Below are 6,779 nucleotides of genomic sequence, written 5' to 3'. Positions count from 1 at the left end.
TCAAGTCTTGCGACAGTCTGTCACATGATTCTGGTGAGCTTGCATGTCATGATGCATTATCTGTTGAAACCTGAATTGTTGGCTCATTATATCGATGAAGTTTGATTGATAATTCTTGTTTTTGGAACAATGCAAAACACTTCCCTGTTTCCACAGTTGGCATGTCCAATTGTATAATTGCTAGTAACGTAAAAACAACTCACCAGAGCGTCGTGTGAATTATTAATTTGTTTTTTTTTAGATTAGTTTGCTTTCACATCTAATATACAATATCAAATAAATAGGGGACGTTCAAGAGACTGCCCTTCCTTCCAATGTAAAAGTTTGACATAGTGCCTTGCTAGTTGAATTATGACCGCTTACAGTCACCAAACCAATTTTGTGTTATTTTCTTTGCTTTTTTAAATCTCTCAAACTGAAAGGTCAAGAGATTAATTAAAAAAACAAAGAGCTTTGCTTTATTTATGTTTTTTCAATGTGGTATGTTGGTCGTGTTGTGGAATGTGATCCACTGAGAGCTGAGCCTATGACTGAGCTAAGCCAAGCCAGGCTGTGCTCAGTCAGGCAGAATGACGAGGTCAGAGTTTAGCCAAGCCAAAGCCAAGCCAAAGCCAAGCCAAAGCCAAGCCAAAGCCAAGCCAAAGCCAAGCCAAGCCAGAGCCGTGCTGAGTCAGGACTGAGCTGAGCCAACAGATGCCGGGTCCAGCCAAGTAGAGCGGAGGCGGAGCTTACTAGCTATATAAGCTCGAATATTTGTGTAGAAGAGCAGAGCTGTTCTGAGCCTGTTCATTGCCTGTTACTTGAGCATTCTTGGACAGCTTATGAACTAAGCAGAAAATATTTGCATAAACTCATGCACCGAGTCATGTACTAGTCGAGGAAAGTGAAGGTCGCTCAAAACCTTTACCCTGGTGGCAGTAGTGGGATCGCTGACAATCTCAAGAACTCCACCACAGGACTTGCGTCAGGATCACTGGACACTGGGAGGATTACTGGACTCTGGATGAACTGGGCTGCCTAAAAAACGGCGACACTGCTCCTACTAGAAGAACTTCTTGACAACAGGAAGAAACCCAAAGAGAGCTGTGGAAAGCCCTGCGGTATCAGACACAGTAGATGCACTGCTCCGGGAGCAGAAACCTACTAAAGGCTCCGACAGGACTTGCCTGAGGAGGAAGCGAGTTCCTACCAGAAGAACTTCCTACAGGAAGAAACCCAGAGAGAGCTGTGGAAAGCCCTGCGGTATCGGACCCAGTGGATGTACTGCTCCGGGAGCAGAAACCTACTAAAGGCTCCGACAGGACTTGCCTGAGGAAGAAGCGAGTTCCTACCAGAAGAACTTCCTACAGGAAGAAACTTGGAAAGGAGCCGACAGCCATGGACACAGTAAAGGCACTGCTCTGGGAAGAGAGCAGAAACCTACTGAAAGCCAGACATGGCCAATAGGAGAGCAAGAAGTGCTGACACAGGACCCGACCGACTAGTCGAGGCACTAGAACGAGTACTACTGATGCCAAAGGCTCAGGAACTGGCACCACATTTTAGGACTTCCAGTACACTGGAAAGGGAGATGTGGAGTACTTCATCACTTGCTTCACGAAGGTAGTCGATGCCAACCAGTGGATGGAAGGAGCAACCCTATTGCACCTCCGTGAAGCACTGGGCGAACAGGCTGAGGACTGCAAACGGACCGAGGACCAAGAGGCCATTTTCAATACCCTCCGGGCAAGATTCGGGCTATCCGCCAGGCAAGTGTTAAGCCAGCTCAACGCCCTTAGGCGAGAGGAAAGGACGACTCTTCAGGAGCATGCTATGGAGGTCGAGAGGTTGGTACGCATTGCGTACGGAGACCTGCCGAACCGACACCAAAATAGTATGGCTATGGAGACCTTCTGCAGCTCACTAAGGGACCCTGCCCTGCAGCGACATCTGTTGGCCGTACATACGCTCACGCTGGCTGATGCTGTACATGCTGAGAATGACTACCTCCAGATCAAAGGAGGCGAGTGTAAATCCCCCGGATCTTCAGTACGAACCCTGGAGGGAGGAACCTCGGAGGAGCTTGGAGCTCCCCCGTGGTGTTGGTCTGGAAGAAGGACGGGAAGTGGCGCTTCTGCATCGGCTACCGGTGTCTAAACGCCGTCACTGAGCAGGACGCCTACCCTCTACCCAGGATCGATGACAGCCTGGAGGCCCTGTCCAGCAGCCGCTATTTCAGCACGCTCAACCTGGTGAGCCGGTACTGGCAGGTACCACTGGATGCAAAGGTGCAGGAGAAGTCGGCCTTCTCGACATGGTCTGAATTATAGAAATGGAAAGTGTTGCCTTTTGCACTGACGTTCGCCCCGCCACCTTCCAAAGATTCATGGAACGTGTGCTACACGGTCTCCACTGGAGAACGCTGCTACTATATCTGGAGGATATTATAGTCATTGCCCCGGACTTTGATACTCATCTGCATCAGCTGGAGGAGGTCTTCCAGAGACTCTACAAAGCCGGACTGAAGTTGAAGCCATCTAAGTGCAAACTATTGCAACCCTAGGTCCACTACCTGGGCCACATAGTAAGCCAGGACGGAGTCTCTACAGACCCTGACAAGGTGAAGGCAGTCACGAAATGGCCGAGCTCGCGCGCAGTGAAAGAACTCCAAGGATTCCTCGGGACGGTCGGCTATTACCGACAATATATCCCAGAGTTTGCCACTATAGAGCATCCCTTGCACCGACTGACTGCAAAAGGAAAGCTCTGGATATGGACGGAAGGAGAACAGATCTCGCCTTCAATGCACTGAAGGATAGTATCAGCACCGCCCCGATCTTGGGCTACCCGGATCCCCGGAAGCAGTACATCCTGGACACAGACGCCAGCGGATGTGAAGTGGGGGCTGTGCTGTCTCAAGTACAGGCGGGCTGCAAGAGAGTCATTGCCTAGTACAGCAAGACTCTCACCCCCTCGGAATGCATTTACTGCAATGAAGCACTTTCGGCCGTATTTGTATGGCCAGGAGTTCCTCCTACGGACGAACCACGCGTCACTCCGGTGGCTATGCAGGAGGAAGGAACCCTCGAACCAGGTAGCCCGGTGACTAGAGATTCTGGCTGAGTTTCCCTACGTCCTGGAACATCGGTCAGGGACTCACCATGGAAACGCAGACGGGTTGAGCAAGAAAACTTGCGAGGACTGCTGGCAATGCGCGAGCATTGAGCAGAGGGACGGGGGCCCCTCACGGAAGGAGTTGGCAAAAGAACAAGGGCCGTTAGCTGCGTGGGTACCAACCAGTTGCCTGGATCCGACCCCCACTTTCGCCAGGGCGGGATCGAACCTGGGCAACATCGCATACCTCAGAGGGTCGGCCTGCAACTCGCACGGAACTTCTGCCCCAACAGTGGCGGGATTGAACCAGGGTGCAGGAGGTTCCTCCAAGGGGCTACCGGCCACACCAGGGATAACAGAACCAAAGAGCAAGCTGGCAAAGACACAGGCCACCGGACAAGGACCAGTGAACATCATGTATCGTGCCGTCGCCACGGGGGAAGAAGTGCTAGTGGAACACCTGGAAGTCGGGAGCAGATAAGCTGGATATCTTGCATCATATGCAAGGCTCTCTGCGCATAAGACAGGACGGCGCGCTGGAAGCATGCGTGGCCCCGCAGGGCCTCGCCAGATGGTGCGCCATCTGCCCCTCGGCCATGCGGGAGACCATGGTGTGGCAAACACACGTCCTGACTCACTCTGGGGCGGGAAGAACGATAAGCCACCTCCAGTTGATTTGGTACTGGCCCGGACTGACGGCCACAGTCAGACGGCTCATCAAGAGTTGTGAGGTGTGCCAGGCTGCAAAGCATGGAGGGACAAAAAAGAGAAAAAGAAGGCTCTATGTCGGGCGACCCTGACAGAAAGTGGCCGTGGACCTGGTGGGGCAATTTCTGGTCACACCTAAGGGGAACAAGTGAGTGCTGGTCCTCACTGACCACTTGGACCTCACCTCACCGACCACGACCTGAAGGCAGGACGCACTGGCACTACCTGACGCCACGGCCCTGCTGGTCGCAAACGCACTGGATAAGCGGGCCTTCTGCTACCTGGGGTTACCCGAGCAGATCTACATGGACCAGGGAGCGCAGTTTGAGAGCCAACTGATGACTGAACTGTGCTAACTCTGGAACGTGGGGAAAAACCCATACAACTCCTTATCACCCACAGGCCAACGAAATCGTTGAACAGAACAATCGGGTACTCGAAGACTACTTGAGAGCACTACTCCTGGCCCGAGGACAGGACGAGTGGGACCTGCTGCTTCCCCAGCTGATGAGGGCATACCGAGGTACCCCCGCTCCGCAACCGGAGAGACAACCAACATGTTGATGTTGGGACGGGAGCTGAGGTTGCCGGACCAGCTGGAAAGCCACCGACCACTGATCGAGTTCTTTTCTGCCCACGAGCATGCCCTTAAGGTGCAGCGGAGGCTGTAGACAGTGCACGAGGCACTACAACAAAGTCAGATGGAGGTGAGACAGGAGGACCGAGAGGAGCCACCGCTGTACGCCCCAGGCGACTGGGTATGACTCACGAATAAACGCTGGAGACAGGGAGAAAAGCCCAAGCTACAGGCGAAGTTCGTGGAACCATACCAGGTTCTGAAGGCCTGAGGAAACCAAACATAGCTGGTGGAAGGACAGGGCCAGTCTTCCATCCAGAGCGAAGGAAGGCTGAAACCTTATCATGCTTACCCAGAAAGGTTGGGGCAAGCCCCGGCCACCCTGGAGCCAAAGAGAGGTCCTAACATAAAAGGAACCCGACCCAGCAAGCCGGAGAGGAGGCAGGAGGAGGTCAGAATAGACCCTGTACCCATAATGCCACTCCCCAGCTAGAAAAGGTTGCTGCTAGAGGCTGCAGAAAAGCGAGGGCAGGAGATAACTCCGGGAGAAAATCCAGCCGGACCGGAGGAAAGAGAAAGCCAAAGATGCCCTCCGAGTTCTGAGGAAATCAATCCGACCACACGGAAAAAAGTTCTGAGAGAACTTGAAGCAAATCCAGTGGAGACCAAAGAGACCACAACACCAGATCCTATCAACCCCGCAATCCAATCAACTCTGGTCCGGCACAATCCGCGGCCGGCCCAGACCACCAGGAAGCCGGAACAGTACGGAGATGAGGTATGCTACTCCATGGAATTGTCGGAAAATGGTCCAGAAGTCGAACAGGAAGACAGCAAAACGGTCCTCACGAACGTGACCAAAGCTTTCCTTTTAAAACACTTGTTTTCTCTGAACGACGTTAGAGCACTCGAGAAGATGGACAGCGGAAGTAACACCTCCCTACGGGATTTATTGACAGGTCACAACTAGCTTGAAAGAAGCTGAGGTAGCACTGGGTGCATCAGAGCCGGTAGGTGGGGCAGCACCTAAGAGAGATCAGCAGTGGGAGGAGGTGACTGCCGAGGCCGGCACGAGCTGCTCCTGAGAGGCTGTCTCCAAAGCAGATGACGAAGACCTGGACAGAACCCTGACAGAAGAGGAGGAGGTCTGCCGAGTGGCTACCATAAGCTCTCTCCCAAGGTCTAGATTGGAGACCGTGGTCACCAGTGGAGGGGAGAGTGTTGTGGAATGTGATCCACTGAGAGCTGAGCCTAGGGCTGAGCTAAGCCGAGCCGGGCTGTGCTCAGTCAGGCAGAATGACGAGGTCAGAGTTTACCCAAGCCAAAGCCAAAGCCAAGCCAAAGCCAAAGCCAAGCCAAGCCAGAGCCGAGCCAAGTCAAGACCGAGCTGAGTCGAGCCGAGTCATGCCGGGTCCAGCCAAGTAGAATGGAGCCGGAGCTTACTAGCTATATAAGCTCAAAAATTTGTGTAGAAGAGCAGAGCTGTTCTGGGCCTGTTCATTGCCTGTTACTTGAGCATTCTTGTACAACTTATGAACTAAGCAGAAAATATATGTATAAACTCATGCACCGAGTCATATACATGTACTAGTGGAGGAAAGTGAAGGTCGCTCAAAACCTTTACAGTAGTTTATTGATGTGCTTACAACAACTTATGGGCCAACAATCAAAATTATCCCAAACTTGTTCGTATGGTCATTTGTGTTGCAGGTTTCAAAATACTGCATAAACCTTGCCCAGAATATTTGTATTTATCCTTCCACATATGTGACAAACATCATTTTCTATTCTGTTACACAAACATACTACATCCATTATCGTATGTTTCAGTTCATGAACTTTCTGTTACTAAAACCTTCAATTCACTATCCTGATTCCTCTACAATACAATTAGATTACCAACTCTGTTCAACTCACTTAATAATTCCTAGTTTCTGTTTCATTATTTTTGTTGTAGCATGTAACAAAAACATCTTTTTTATGATTGCTAATGTCAATATAAAGTTATACATGCATACATCGCAGCAGTCTTCACTTGTACACATTCCTCTGCTCACTAGATCACTACGATACATAAGTTATATCCAATAACGAGTGGGCTTAGTTATGACACTAATCCACTGTCAATTTTTAATAACAATCAAGTCAATTTACGCAACCACAGGCTAATAATAACCAACTACTGAATGATAATTACTATTGTACGCTCTAGGACTGCTCTTAGATATAATCTGCAGGAAAGGCTAGTGGTGCTCACCTTCACATTGTAGTAGTATGTAAAAACCAAATTAGCTTACAAGCAGGTAGGTAGAGGTGGAACGAGACAGGTTTTTTAAGCTCGAGACGAGACTCGAGACACTGTCTTGTAAAAATTCGAGACTCGAGACACGAGACAGTAAAA

The sequence above is a fragment of the Watersipora subatra genome, chromosome 4 (assembly GCF_963576615.1).
Source record: "Watersipora subatra chromosome 4, tzWatSuba1.1, whole genome shotgun sequence".
In the NCBI taxonomy this organism is placed as follows: Eukaryota; Metazoa; Bryozoa; class Gymnolaemata; order Cheilostomatida; family Watersiporidae; genus Watersipora; species Watersipora subatra.
The sequence above is the reverse complement of the archived record's forward strand: the minus strand, read 5'-3'. Positions refer to the sequence as shown.